Source organism: Cervus canadensis, chromosome 28 (genome assembly GCF_019320065.1).
Source record: "Cervus canadensis isolate Bull #8, Minnesota chromosome 28, ASM1932006v1, whole genome shotgun sequence".
Lineage (NCBI taxonomy): Eukaryota > Metazoa > Chordata > Mammalia > Artiodactyla > Cervidae > Cervus > Cervus canadensis.
Window position 1 is genome coordinate 24,576,847 of NC_057413.1, and position 15,711 is coordinate 24,592,557.

Genomic DNA, 15,711 nt, shown 5'->3' on the forward strand with positions numbered 1-15,711 from the left:
TACAACAACATGAATTAACCATAGGTGTACATATGTCCCCTCCCTCTTGAATCTCTCTCCCACCTCCTGCCCATTCCCACCCTTCTAGGTTATTACAGAGCACATGTTTGAGTTTTTACTTTGAATCTCAGGTATTCTCAGTATAGTAGCTTTGTGTACCTTATTTCCAGTCTTGTTGAAATTCCAACTGAGAATCTTACGTATCAGTATGGTAAGCAGCATCTTTGCCACTGATATGGTAAGTACTTGAATCATGCTAGACCTGTTTCTCCCACCTCCAGAAAAATGTATGTCCTTGTCTTTTATTGTGCAGTTCAGTAAGAACAAATGTCCCAACCAACAGCATATAAAGATCAGATAAAGTCTGGAAAGCTGTACTAAAAATATATCATTTTATCTTTAGTATTTATGATAGTGTCTAGCATGTAGCAGGAGCTCAATAAACGCTGAAGAGAAATGATAGTGGCCTCTCATTTGTGTCTTAGAGAGGCAGCTAATATTTTCATAATTCAGTATGAAAATAGATATTATATGTATTGTGAAGTGAAGTGAAGTCGCTCAGTCATGTCCTACCCTTTGCGACCCTATGGACTGTAGCCTACCAGGCTCCTCCATCCATGGGATTTTCCAGGCAAGAGTACTGGAGTGGGTTGCCATTTCCTTCTCCAGGGGATCTTCCTGACCCAGGGATTGAACCCAGGTCTCCCGTGTTGCAGGCAGACACTTTACCGTTTTAGCCACCAGGGAAGTTCCCTGATTATATGTATTATGTATATCAAAATAGATATTCATTGTAATGACTCTGACTTTAAAAGTTTAGGCTAAACTTACATGTATATGTAAGCATATATATATATGTGTGTGTGTAAAGATTTTTAAGCCCATATATTAATTACTTAATTTTTATTTAGAGACTCCTGGGAACAGCCTTCTTGTCTGAGTACATCAGATTTCTTGATGTGGGGAGAAAGGGCACTCGGGGGTACAATGGAATGCCACTATGAGAAGAGAAAGGACGGAGTGTCTTGTAAGGTTTGGGTTTCCTTTGAAGGAGAGTCTTGGAATCAGAGATTGGTCCTGTTGGGTTACTCTTTCAGAGGCAGGTTGGGAGAAGCAGGGATGAACTATGGATTGCACACTGTCATGAGGGAAGGGGAATTCAGCAGTGGGGTATCACTAGTTACTAATGGAAATAGTGAAGCAAAGCGGGTCGGCTGGTAGGAAAGCAGTCATTCTTAGAGGAGGTTGTTATGTCATCTTACAGCTACTGCATGACTGGGAGAAATATTTCCTGTTAATTTCCCTTCGGGGTTAATTTGTACCTGTCCTCCCAGCCTGATCAATTGGTGTTTCCACTCTTTCAGTCCTGAATAGTTTGTTCTTTGTGCACTCCTCAAATCCTCACAATCATCTTCTACAAGTGCTATTACCATCTCTATTTTATAATTGACAAGACAGGTTAAGCAAGTAACTCATTCAAGGTCCAGCCATAGCCAGGGCATAGCCTAGAAGGGGATTGTTCATCAAAAACTACTCAGGACTGAAACAGTGGAGATACCAATTGATCAGCCTGGGAGGACAGGTACAGAAGCAAAATTAACAGGAAATATTCCTCCCAAAGTCATTGTTTCCAATAAGCACTGCTCTAAACTTAATAGTCATGGGAATGTACAAGGAAGGCCTCAGGAGTGCCCTGGCTTTCTTTTCGGTTCTCTATTACCATACCTCAATGTGTGCATCTTTCTTACAAGGAAACTATAAATGCAAGGGAGAGCCTTACACAGGAGTTTTCTTTCTTTCTTTCTTTCTTTTTTAGGAGTTTTCTATTGTTCAAATGATCACCTTCCCATAATGCAATACTTCCTAACACCGGTTTCCATCCTCGTTTTAGAAAGCAACACGTGCTCAAAATTAGAGGGAAGCCTAAAGAGGCTCCCGCTGGAGGAGTAGGACGTGTGCATGTGGGTGACTTTGCTTTGGGGGAGACATTTGCAAAGGGTCTTTGACCCAAGTACTGTGCTCACGCCTCCCTTGAACCTGGCCCCTGCATTTGGAAGAGGTGCTCATCCCCAGGCTGTTTAGGACCAAGGTGGCCTCAGGGGTTGGTGAAGGAAAGGTGGAGCAATGCAGGCCAGCCTGCTGCCCGAAAGCCTTCTGTTTGGTCTCCTGCGGGGTGGGAGTCCAGGTAACTTGCGTACCCATCTTTAGAGCACGAGCTGGGAGCCAAGAACTGGGCAAAGACAGCTGCCCTCCCATCCCTGGGGGCACGTGTGCGCGTGCGCGCGCGTTGCCGTGGTAACCACGCAGCAGAAAGGCGCTGAATCACAGGCGCGCGCTATCCCAGCTCCAGCAGAAGCTGCAGCGAGGGGCGGGCGGGGACCCTCCTGGTTGCATCTTGGCTAGACCCGTGCCAATCCCGGCTGGACTGATTGGCCCCGCGCAGAGAAGCGGTGACCACAGTCGCTGTCACTGCTGGAGGTAAGAGCGCAGCAGTTGCCTCATCCTGTCTCCGGTTTGGGCAAGAGTCTCTCCTGGCCAGCAGCGCCTCGATAAAATATCCCCCTTCCCAACCCTCTGGCCGAGTAATGGGAAGAGAGGGCAGCAAGTAGGCAGGTTATGCCAAAGAAAAATCAAACCAAGACGCCCCGAGTTAGGAGGTGAGTTTCTTAAGGTTCTTCTGGCCATCTAGGAAAGGGCTTATTCTCGATTACTGCACCGATTGATTGTTTCTTAGTAGGGTGGAGTCGAGAAAATTTGCATCCTTTCCCAATCTCGTGAATTGCATTTCTTAGCCCTGTAGAATCGGTTTTCTTTAAACTTCGTTTGGTATTATTTATGTGATCTTTACTATCATTTGCTAAATTTATTTTGTCTGTGTATCTTAACCATAATTTGAAGCTAAAAACCTTTTCATGGCTTTTTCCTCCTTCCCTTTGAACTTCCTCCACAGAATGGATATTCATCACAATATTAGTAATCAAGAGCATAAACCTCGTTTGTGAGAGTCATTCTTTCCATCATTCATTCTCTTAAGTATATGGAGTGAGAAAAGAATATGATATACACACTCATCCATTTTTATTGCTAGATTTCTCATCTAAACATTTTTGTTTGTGGGTTAAATGTTAGTGTTTTTTCCAGTATTTAAATAGAAAAATTGAATGATATCTTTGATAATAATAGAAAAAGTCAATTTCAGACAACCCCCTCAAAAGAGCAAGAAATTTTGAAGGAAGTGTTAGTGTTTATTTCTTTATTCCTGAAATGTATGTTCATTGTCCAGATGTTTCAAATTGTTTGTTACAAGAAGACCACAATCATGGAGACTCTTGAAATTATGCCAAATGTAAAATTTTATCTTCTGCTTATTATTATACATGATTTTTCATATGGACAAGGGAAACTGGAAATATCAGTTCAGCTGTAGACTTTTGTTTCATATGGAAAGCTGAATTCCTCTTTGAATTTGAAAAATTTGAAAAAGAGAAATACAAATATAATCAAGACTTTTTTAGGACCTCAGGTGATAGATTCATCACACCTTTGCCATCTAAGATGCCAATTTAGGAAATTAATTTCCTTTTAGAATAACAAAAATAATTCAGTCAAACTGACTGCAATGAAAATAGTCAAAAGAAAAAAAAAAAAGAAAAAAGAGAGCCTCGGTAATTTTTAATTGTAAAAGAATGGATTTGCTGTTAAATTTTCTTAATTTCTTCTAGCCAAACAGAGAAGATGCATTCTCTTTAAATAAATCTGTAGAATCAAGCATAACTATTTCTGGGGCAGTGATGTAGATTGCCAGGTCAGATGGCCTGGGTTTGGTCATGGCTCTGCCGCTTAGCGGCTGTGTCACATTTGACAAATTCCTAACTTCCTCTTAGACTCAGTTTTTTCATCTGTAAAATAGGGATAATAATAGGAACAACCTAATGGAATTTCTATAAGAATGAATTAAAGCAATACATATAAGAGCTCTTTACTTGTTGCCAGGCATGCAGTAACACTTCAGTAAAAGGTGAAAGTGAAAGTCTCTCAGCTGAGTCCGACTATCTGCGACTGTGTAGTCCGTGGAATTCTCCAGGCCAGAATACTGGAGTGGGCAGCCTTTCCCATCTCCAAGGGATCTTCCCAACCCAGGGATCGAACCCAGGTCTTGTGCATTGCAGGCAGACTCTTTGCCAGTTGAGCCACAAGGGAAGCCCACTTCAGTAAAAGTTAGTTGTTATTATTGTTCTCAACATAAGTTTTCTTTTCAAAAAATATTTTCTATGTCTTCAGAATAATTTGGCACTAAAAATAGAAATATTTTGATGTGACCAAAACTTGTTCTGATTTGTAATATTAAATCATCAGAAATGCATAAATATTTCTTTGCAGCATCTTTACAACAACAATAATAAATATAATCACAATCTTAAAGGCATGTCAATTCCAGGTAATTATATTTGATACCATAAGGAAGGAGCTTCGCTTTAATGGGCCTGGAGTAATTGGTGAGTTATTGCTCTATTTATTTTTTTAAATGTGTATTTTCAGACACTATTCATGTGAATTCCATAGTGAGAAGCTTTATTTCTGTTAAGCAGTAAATATGGTTGGACCAAAATAGCATCTATTTTTGCATCATTTGGCAGAGTCTTTTAACCATAGGTGGTTGTTTCAAAATATGTCTTAAATGACACACAGATAGATTAAAGATACGGTGTTGGACTGTAATCCCTTCCAAATAACATTGGTAGAATATGTTACTGTTGGAAAGTGGTATTATGTCTAGCCTGCTGTACATTCTTTTCCTTAAGTTCATAAAAGCAAGGGATTCTAGGAAACATCTGTTTAATTTAAGCAATGTAGCTAGAGACAGGATAATTCCAATATCAAATTTTCAAAGTTAGTTTTATTCTGTGCTAAATTTAAAGAATTATTAAGTATGGAAGGTAAATTAACTCAGTGTTGCCACCTACAAATTTTATTTTTTAAAATATTTATTTGGCTGCACCGAGTCTTGGTTGCAACATGCAAGCTCCCAGATGTGGCATGTGGGATCTAGCGCCCTGACCAGGGATAGAACCCCGGCCCGCCTGCATGCAGAGGGTGGAGTCTCAGCCATTGCACCACCAGGGAAGTCCCCACCTACAGATTTTAAATGTTAGTGTGTGTGGTATGTTTTTTCATGTGATGGGGAAGTATGGATTACTCCTCTCTAGGATAAAGATCCTGTTATTCTAAGGTTGTGATTATCAGCATACTTTACAACTTATTTTCTATGCCTCTCGTTAAAGTAAAGAATAGGATGTCTTCTGGTCAATATAACATAGTTTTCTTCCTTGAAAATGTCTCAAAAAGCACCTCTTAAGATGGCTTATCTTCAGTAAAACTGCTGTCTTTACTGGCTCTCTTATTATATTTCTACTTATCCGGAGGTTGAAATATTTTGTTAATTCAGTGTCTTCAGCCTCCTTGTCTTAAAACTATAAGACATTCAAATTCTAGTGCCAAATGCTCAACATTTTATTATCCTGTGGGAAAGACTTCTTTCCCAACACATATGTGTTTAGGAGTATGCTGCTAGCTGACTAGTCTTCACTCGTTTATGTCAAAATTTCCTAACTACTCCTGTGCAGCAACTGCTCCTCCAAATCTGGAGAAATTTTTTCTGATCTAATTTACTAGACCTCTTACTATTCTCACTTTCTTGAAACAAAGTCTTCTTCTGGTTCACAAATACGATCCTTCAGTCCCCTCCTAGGGTTACTCTAGAGCAGATATATGAACATGTCACACTTCTGCTTCAGAATCTTCAATGTCATGTCCATCAGTGGATAAATGGATGATCAAAATGTGATCCTTACAGACAGTGGAATATTATTCAGTTTGGAAAAGGAAGGAAATTGTAACCTGCTACAGCATGGATAAATCTTGAAGATATGCTAAGTGGTGTAAACCAAATACAAAAGGACAATATTGTATGATTCCACTTATTTGAAATATCTAGAACAGTGAAATTCATAGAAATAAAAAGTAGAATAGTGATTACTGGAAACTGCCAGGCGTAGGTAATGTTATGATTTAATGGGTACAAAGTTTCCATTTGGAATAATGACAAATTCTGGGGATGGTGACAATGATGGTTTCACAACATTTAATCTCTGTCTTTCCAGTTCTGCAGTTTCGTTTCAGGGGAAATAGGAACAGAATTATTTTCAACCTGCTCAAAACTTCTTGTACTTTCAGAATATGAAGATTTCTGTCTTTCATTGATTCCAGAAACTTCTTGGCTATTTTCTCTTTACATCTTCTTTCTTCCCAATTCTTTTTAAAAATTTTTTATTTTGTTTTGGAGTATAGCTATTTAATCCTCCCAATTGTTTTTATTCTTTCCTTTTGGAGTCATCAGAAGACGTATATTGGGCCAATTTTTTTTACTTCAGGACTTTATTCTGTCTTTTGCGTTTTCAGCTTATTTGAATTGCATTTCAGGTTATTTATTCAGTTACAGCTTCCATTTCATTGAGTTTTTTTTTTTTTTTTTAATTTATTTATTTTAATTGGAGGCTCATTACTTTACAATATTGTAGTGGCTTCTGCCATACCTTGACATGGCTCCGATGACTTTAGTTCTAATTCTACAACTTCTGATTGCATCATTTAAACTATGTCTTTTAATTTTTGTCTCCTCTTTTCACTTTAATCAGCTTCACCACTTCAAACATACTTAATCTGTAGTGTCTCTTAGGTACACTTTTACTCCTGTTTCTCGCTCTCATCTGTTAATATCTGCCACCTCTCCTTTGTACTGGTTTGTTCTCTAAGGTATATTACTCTTGTTATTACCGTGGTTCATTTTCAGTGGGAATTGCTTTTCTGGTGGAGTTCTATGTGCTTCATGTCCAGCACTGTCCCTCTAAACAGATTTTTGCTTTGCTTCTGCCTTGGCACTTAGCTTTGTATTAATAAAAAGTTTTGTTGTTGTTATGTATATGTATGGTCCTTGTTAAGGGGAAGTCCCCATAGAGAGATACATCTTGGCCATCCTTCCCCTGTTTTCTTTGAGTCTTGTCATGGCATGCCTCTGACTTCTTCTAGCCCCTCTTTCTAGGATGCATTAATCCTTCTAGGCTTCTAGGCTGCAGTGGTGTTTGTGAGGCTCCTCATAATATTTTATAATGTCAGTAGATGTTCAACTACTTTCCTGCTGCATTAGTCTTTGATAATATCTGATTCCTTAATTGATCCAAATTAATTTTGTCCCTGTGTTTGAAACTAATATTGTATTTTTCCTTTCTTCTCTTTCTTTTTAAAAACTATTCCCATTAAGTTTTTTGTTTGTCTTTGGAACATTCAAGTAAATTTTCCTCCTTGTTAGAAACATATATTCATTATCATGATGGCACTTCTTAAATAGTAATTCCCATCCCACTGTTATTCCTGGTTTGTTATAGAGTAGTAGTGAGTAGTGCATGCATGCTTAGTCGTGTCTGACTTGTTGTGACCCCACGGACTGTAGCCCGCCAGACTCCTCTGTCCATGGGATTTCCCAGGCAAAAATACTGAAGTGGGTTGCCATTTCCTCCTCCAGGGGATCTTCCAGACCAATAATTGAACCCAAGTCTCTTGTGTCTCCTGAATTGGCAGGAATATTCTTTACCACTGGAAGGGAAGCCCCATGATAGACTAAGCCCTAATAAAAAGTTATTTTAGCATATATATTTTAATAGATGATTTTTGATTTATAATGAGTTTTAGAATCTACCATGCCTCTTGCCTCTTCTTTCTTTCCCCAAATATCTTTTTGCCTGTCTGTTTTTTTGCAAATGAATTTTGTCAAGTACTTTAAAGCCATCTGTTGAGTTTTAGTTCATTTTTTGTTTCTTTGTTAACAGTATTATTATCTTTAATGTCTATTGTCTTTCTGGGTTATACAAGATTTCCCTCCCCCTGTATTTGTATCTCCTGTTATCTCTCCCAGTAGAGTTTTCTTATTGTATTTTAATAGATTCTCTTTACATTTTGAGTCTTTTTGCATATTTTAATGCTTCTGGCCATGCCTAGGAATGGGATCTCTCTAATTAGTGCTCTGTATATTTGTCTGCTTTATACAGAGATGCTGTTGCTTCAGAGAACTTTGCTGATCTTCACCAGCCTGATTGTATCAATCCTCGTGCTGATATTCCCTTCACTAATTTGATGTGTCTAATGATGAGGAAACATCTTGTGTTATTCTCTTCACTGTCTCCTTAATAATCTGATTCTTAGAACATTGTTAAAAGAGCGATTTGACTTTTCTTTTTTTTTTGGCTTATTTTCCCTCCTATTTATTGCCTGGTCTGCCCTTTGGAGCATCACAGAATCTGTTCACTTGCCATTCCACACGAATGCCCATCTTGTGTTTAAAAACCAATGCTGGATCATGTTCCCCTTAATTCTGCTTGATCGCCTAATAGGAAATCATTTTATACTGTAATTGTAAAGCATTATCTCTGTTGCCAGTAAATTCCTGGCTAGTTTTACTTTATCCTCTTTCAGTGGAGAAATTCAGACCATAGATTACCTTACTGAAACACTGCCAAGTTTTTCCCTTCCTGGCCTGGCATCTAGTCATGTCTGGGCTTCCTCTACCACCTTACTTCCTTGGTTTGTTGGTGAAGATCTGAGGCCTTGAGAGCCCTTTGTAGATGTAAGAGCAGTGGGTTGAAGCTTCTTCCACAGGTACTTTCTGAGCTGCTTAATCTTCAAGTCCACTCTCCAGGCTCAGGCAGGTCCAGGGTGAAGGAGTGTGACTCATGAAGAGTTTATCAACTGCCTTGCCAAAGGCAGTGTTAAAAGTGAAAAAGATCAGGAAAAAGCAACCTTGACTCTTTTTCATTCTTTGTGTTCCTTACACATTGAAACTTAGAGACTTGCTTTGGAGAAACTGGAAACTAACTTCTGATTGGTGAACCACAGAATTTAAGCTAATTCAACCAGAATATTCTATATGCCTGATGTGGATGACATGTATCTGTCTTACCTCTCTCAGATTCTTAATGGGAACTTCAAATAATATGAAAATAGTATGTAAAACTGCCTTGGGAATAAAAGGACTATTATCAATGGCTATTATATTGTGATGGTGATGATGAATATTACAAACCATTTAAAAAACTTTCTTGTTGTTAATAGGATAAATTATTAACCTACCATATTCTACCTTCTTTCTATTTTATTCCTTTTCTTTCATAGGGAATAAATGAATAATTATTAATGCCAGAAAGTTAAATTCTAAAGGAGAACTTTTTTTTTAAACAAAGTATAGTTGATTTACAATATTGTTAGTTTTAGGTATACAGCAAAGTGATTTGAATCTTTTCTTCCAATTCTTTTTCCACTATAGTTTGTTACAAGATATTGAAGATAGTTCCCTGTTCTATATAGTAAATCTTTGTTGTGTAAAGAACTCTTAGGCCAGCTAATTATAGACATGTTGATAAATATTAATAGAATTGAGGGCTTGAACAGTCTCAGAATTGATGAACAGTTTGCCTGTTTCAGAAGTTTGGTAATCATCACCTGTCTTTAGAATTCGGCGTAAAGCAGATTCACTGTGTGTTGTTGACTCACAAGACATCTAGTATCTGAATTTAAACATCGCTGAGCACCGACTGGGTTTTCCCCTACAGTGGGTGGCAGATGGTGTCTGCACTCTTCCTGGCCTTTCCTCATGCATGCTCTCTAAAGGTGATGATTTAATTTTTAGAGCGCAGGACACAGCATTTATTTAGAAAGCAGTGTTGACCCCATTAGTAAGAATTAAATTGAGGGAGAAACAAAATTGCTGAGCCAACTGAAAGCTAAGCTGTTCCCATAATTAGGGAGACTATTTAAAGCTCCAAGATGTACACTCAAGGTTACACCTTCTGAAAAATTTTCCCTTAAAGTAGGAATAGTTTCTCCAGGAATACCAATGTCTGGTGTTATTTATAATATGAGGACCCTGAGACAGTGTGTCCATTTCCAGAAGTTCAGAAGAGATGGTTTATTCTAGAAATCAGTACCTAAGTAAATATAACTTCTCTTTACCTTTTCTTTCTTCTCACATACAACCTTTCACTGCCCACCTGTCCTTTGAATTGTTCTCTTGACTGTTTTATCCAGTTACTTCCAGGAAATCACCATGTTCCTCTCCACTCTGACTCCTTGAGTGCAAGATGCTCAGATGGTAACCCATGGCCTCCAGTCACCTCTGTGAATAAAGACTGCCTCAGCGAAGACAGCTTTTGTCACAGTAGTGACTGATAAAGCTTGGATGCTCAGATGGTATAAGAATAATATCACAAAGAGAGCACCTCCAGCAGCTCCCAAAGGCTAAGTCGAAATAGCAAAATACAGCTTATCTTGTTTGAGTTCACTGGCTCTGAAAAGTAAGCGTTTACCAGCCTACTTTTGTTAGCCAGTTAACTGCAAACAGGACCAACTATAAACGCAGCCTGTTCCCGAATAGCCCGTAGGAAAATGCTGTCCAGAAGATCCGTTGAGGTCTTTGAAATGAGGCCCCATTTGAGCTGTTTTCATTTCCCTCGGGCAGACATGCTAGAGCTTGTTTTCTCTCTGAGCCTGTAGAAGCATTTCACTGCAGCATTATTGATAAAGGCCAAATACCAGAAACAACCAATCATCCAGCAATAGGGAAATGGCAGCCCACTGCAGTATTCTTACCTGAAGAATTCCATGGACAGAGGAGCCTGGTTGGCTACAGTCCATGGGGGTCCCAAAGAGACAGACACAACTGAGCAACTAACACTTTCACTTTCACAAGGAAATGGTGAAGTCAGTTATAAGAATCACCTCCATGGGATATTGCAAAATAACAGAAAAGAATAATGAGTAAGAAAGTTGCAGTGAGGGATAATGAGGGATAGAATGTGAAATGAAAGTGAGAACTATATTTCACTAAGAGAATAGCTTTGGTGAAGTACATGTATACATATTGAATAAATGGAAGGAGAGCCTGGAAAGAGAAAATAGCCATTCATTAGTATAATTTGATCGTAATATTTTTAGTGTACGTTTTGGTCATCATAGTTACAAAACGAGTTATTTCATTCACTCAGCCTCCATCCGGGCAGTGTGCCAGAGGTTGGAGACACAGACGACAGCTAATAAAAGGCAGTTCTCCTGGGCTTTTGTAATAAATCATTTTAAAAAACAAACTTTTCCCTTTGATCAGAAATGTTAGCACAGAAAAAGTGGCAGCCGCAGAGGAACAGCAGTTTCATCACGAAGTTGATCTTTCATAGCTCCTTCTGGCTTTTCGTGTCAGAAACTAGCAGCAGCCATAGTGAACCATCACCATGCAATGTCTGTAACTTCTGGCCACAATGTATCACGGTCTGGATTGGAATACCCTAAAGTTCTTCACCATTCATCCTACCTTGGTTCTAACTTGACTGGTTTCCTTTGGGCAGAGATGAAAAAAAATCCCCAGTGTGTGAAGACCTGAGTTATCCTTTCTTCTCCCTGTAAAATGGTTGGCTTTTTTTTTTTTTTGTCCACCCTTAAACTTAGAAAATGCTGTCTGTTTTAGGTACTCTGTGGGGTCAGTAATGGGACAAAGTGGGAACATTTCAGAAAGCCCTTCTGTCGAAAAGGACAAAGGATGGTGGTGTGTGTTGCATTGTGTCTCCCCAAAAGATAAGGTGAAGTCCCAGATCCTGGTGCCTGTGAATGTGACATTATTGGAATTAGGGTTTTCACAGATGTACTTGAGCTAAGATGAGACCATTAATCCAGTATGACTAGTGTCCTTGTTAGCAGAGAGAAATTTGGACACAGAGGCAGCCTAGGAGAGCATCATTTGACAACAGATGCAGACTGGAGTGATGTAGTTGCACGCCTGGGAATATCAGTGACAGAGGCAAAAAGGGATTTGCCCCAGGGTCTCGGAGGGGCTGTGACAGCTTGATTTCAGACCTCTGGCCTCTAGGATTGTGAACGAATAAATTGCTACTGTTTTAAACCACCTAGTTTGCTGTGCTTTATAACAGCACCCCCAGGAAACTAACACAGATGTGAAAAGTAAATAACCACTTTGCTGATCACCCGATGGGAGCGTAGAAATAGACAAGGCATTATGGACCTGGTCAGGCTTTTAAACCCCTACAGGACGATGATGCTTCAGAACTTTTGTCTGATTCAAACACAACATATTCAAACAATTTAAAGAGAACTTCCAGGCTAGAAAACAGGAACATGTAAGGTTACTCAGAAAACTTTTTTGCATTGAAAGCCAATGACTTTAAAAGTGGGAAAATCTCCCTCCAGCCTGGGTAGGTAGGGGCTCCCCAGGTAGCCATGGGGAGGAGAGCTCTGCTCTTGAGGGGCATGGCTTGGGAATGGTGTATGTTTCCTTCTGGGACAGTCTTCAGATTCTCTTGGTTCTGCTTTTTTTGTAGGCCCTCTGCTGCCACTGACACCCTATGAGGACAAATCTCTCTCTCTCTTTTAAAAGAGATTTTTTAAAAAATATTGCATATTTATTTATTTTGGCTCCACTGGATCTTTGTTGCAGTGCACAGGCTTCTCATTGTGGTGGCTGTCTTGTGGACACAGGCTCTAGCCGCCCGGTCTTTAGTCATTGCAGCCTGCAAGCTCAGGATTTGTGATACACGGGCCCAGTCGCTCCCCCGCATATGGGATCCTCCTGGATCAGGGGTCGAACCTGTGTCTCCTGCATTGGCAGGTGGATTCTTCTCCACTGCACCACCAGGGAAGTCCCAGATCTCTGTTTCTTAAGAGAAGATTCCTGGCATAAGCCTTGAGATCTGGCTTTCTTTCAATGTGTCACACAGAGGTTGTGCATTGGCCCATCTTATCTTGGCTTTCATGGGCTCAGGGCTTAGGGCTCCTCCAGTGCCCCCTGAAAGTCCTGTGCTTCCCCAGTTTCTAGAGAATGGGTTTCCTTTATCTCCCTCGCTTCCATGCCACCTGCTTCCTATCTTCCAGGAATTCTTTGGAGTTTCTGGTCTATTAATAGTTCTCATTCTTATTTTTCCAATGTTAGGGTTTCTTTTCTCCCATCTGTTCATACGTTGTGCCTGCCTTTCCCCTTTATTTTCAATTTTCAGTAGAAACATAGAAAACAGGGGAAATAGATGTTATATATCCAGTCTGCAATTTGGAACTAGAAAGTTTTCTTTTTCTTCTCAGTTATTGGTGAAGCTGATTTCAAAACTCCCAAGTCCTATTAATCCTGTTAGTGAAGCTAATCCTTTTAATGAAGCCAATTCCCTCCAGGAAGATTCATGTGAATGTATTTGCTGGGTGGGCTGGGTCTCTTGGTATAATGGTGACCAGGATCTGCCTCTTTAGAGAGCTCAAACAGCGACGATCCTTCTCTGAGGAACACCTGGGGACTTGGCCTAGTATTACAGCATCTGGCTTGTCTCAAGCTGCTTTGAGGACAAAATGGGTGTGTTAAGTAGCTATGATTAGAGAACTACGAGACAGACACCTATCTTCCAGCTATCTCTCATACAACCTTCTGTCAAAAATACCTAAAATAGCCTTTGGTCACCAGGAATCTCCTGTGACATCCTCATAGAGAAAAAGACCTTAAGGTTTAATCAAGTAATAACAACCAACACCTTTGCCTGGAAGCTTGGGTTTATAGAGACCTGCAGGGAGGGGATCGATGGAGGGGAAGGGGAGAACCTGACTAAGACTCCCTAAAAGGGGTGGTGGTGGTGGTTTAGTCACTCAGTCGTGTCCGACTCTTGGGACCCCATGGATGGGATTCTCCAGGCAAGAATGCTGGAGTGGGTTGCCATTTCCTTCTCCAGGGGATCTTCCCAACCCAGGAATCGAACCAGGGTCTCCTGCGTTGCAGGCAGATTCTTTACCAACTGAGCTACAAGGGAAGCCGCCCCTCCCCCCGCCCCGAAAAGGGGAGACAGGCATAATTATGTGCTTCTCAGTTCTGTGTGCTAACACTCATCGGCTGATCTCTTGTTGCTTCCGTTTCTTGCTTCGAAATGAAATACGAAAGAGAATTGGCAGTGGGAAGATGAGTGCTCTGCATGCACAGGCCCAATGGATAGGGCTAGGTTTAGGGCTGGGCTGAGGATACAGAAAACAAAAACACAGCTATGGATTGTCAGCATTCCCTCCGGGGCAAAAACTGCAGAGGCCCTCATCTTTGGAATCTTCCCAGATGAGATTACAACCAAGCTCCGAATTGCTGCAGCCTGGCTTACCAAAATGCCTTTTTAAAAGTTTCTGAAGTAGAACTGCATATTTTTGCACAACCGAATGTCAAGCTCACAAAGCCTGACTCTCCTACTCTCCTCCAATGTTGTTAAAATATATTAAAAATAAATTTCTAATTTTTCCCCCCGTAGCATATTGTTAATGGAGGAGATACAAAACTGGGTTTTACATCAGTCCATCTGGTAGTGGTAGAATTGGCAGCGATCGGAATCCACTTAATGGTCGAAGTTGTCAGTCCTTTCATCAGGCCAGAGCTCTGTTTGGTTTGCTCCGGCTGAAGTAGCCAGGGAGCTGCTGCCATGGGATTTGCACTCCCGTTGAGAGCAAAATGTGGTGCTCTCCGAATCAGAAGGCGTTATTTTAAGTTTCTCCCCCTTGCCCACCAAGGCCTCCCCACGGGTCCATCTGACTCGGTGAGACCGGTCGCTGATGGACCCGTTTGAAGACGGGCCAGTCCCTCCAGTCCGCGCTCAGGTTTGCCACTCAGGCAGTTCTTCCCCCTCTTCTCTTTCCTTTCTGTTTATACTTCTCCCCCTCAGTGCTGTTAACCCGTCTTGCAGCTTTTAAACCCGCTCTGTGGCTCCCCGTTTATACCTCCGGCTCGTCTCTCCTCTGAACTCCAGACCTGTTTATCCAGTGCGCTGATCAGCACTCCACTTGACTGTCTTGAGTTGCTCCCCATTTCAGGTCGTCCCAACCCCGTTCTTCCATCTGCTCAGTCATCCTGATCACTTGTCTTCATCTCATGCCCTCCAGCACATCCAACAGCAAATCCTGCAGTCTCTACCTGCAAAATAATTAAGGTATTTTGAGACCCAAACCGTCACTGCTGCCTCCTTGGGGCAAGATGCCATCCCCCCACCTAGATAAGTGCACGGGCTTCTCAGTTATCTCTCTGCCCTCTACACTGCCTTCAGCATGGAAGCCTCAGCTGACAGAGTTAATACTGCACCACTTCCCGTCTCAGAGGCCAAGCCGGAGATCCTTGTACTGACCTGTGAACCAGTGTGGCCTCCAGTTGCCCCCCCGACCTTTCCCTTTAGCCATGCTGACCGTCTTGCAGTTCCTGGAATACAAGGCACATTCCCTCCTCAAAGCCTTTGCATTTCAGGTCCCCTCTGCCTAGAACTCTTCTTTCTGTCCACATGTTTCATTGTCTCATCTCTTTAAGACTTGGCTCCAATAAGACCTTTTTTTTTTTTAAGTTTATTTTCTTAATTGAAGGAAAATTGCTTTACAGAATTGTGTTGCTTTCTGCCAAACATCAACATAATCAGCCATAGGTATACATATGTCAAATAGGACCGTCTGAGTTCATGAATTCTTCAGTAGTGTCTAATCTGCTCTTTAACTCATCTGTTGAGCTTTTGATAGCAAAAGTATCTTAATTACTTTTACCCTTGTGCTTGGTGATTTTTCAAATCTGCCAGGGTCTTTTTTTTTTTTTTGGAGTAATCTTACATCTTT

General features: G+C 40.7%; 1 protein-coding gene across 4 annotated transcripts in view; it reads left to right on the forward strand.

The window, feature by feature from the left end:
- The first annotated feature begins 2,323 nt into the window (after positions 1-2,323).
- KIAA0319 (KIAA0319 ortholog) overlaps positions 2,324-15,711 on the forward strand; it is a 71,442-nt gene continuing 58,054 nt past the window's right edge. For 3 of the 4 annotated variants that reach the window (XM_043450100.1, XM_043450103.1, XM_043450102.1), the window contains exon 1: positions 2,324-2,478. The gene's annotated coding sequence lies outside the window, so the exon portion shown is untranslated. Of the gene's footprint in view, positions 2,479-4,438; positions 4,497-15,711 lie in introns of all 4 variants that reach the window. The other variant, XM_043450101.1, reaches the window with a different exon arrangement.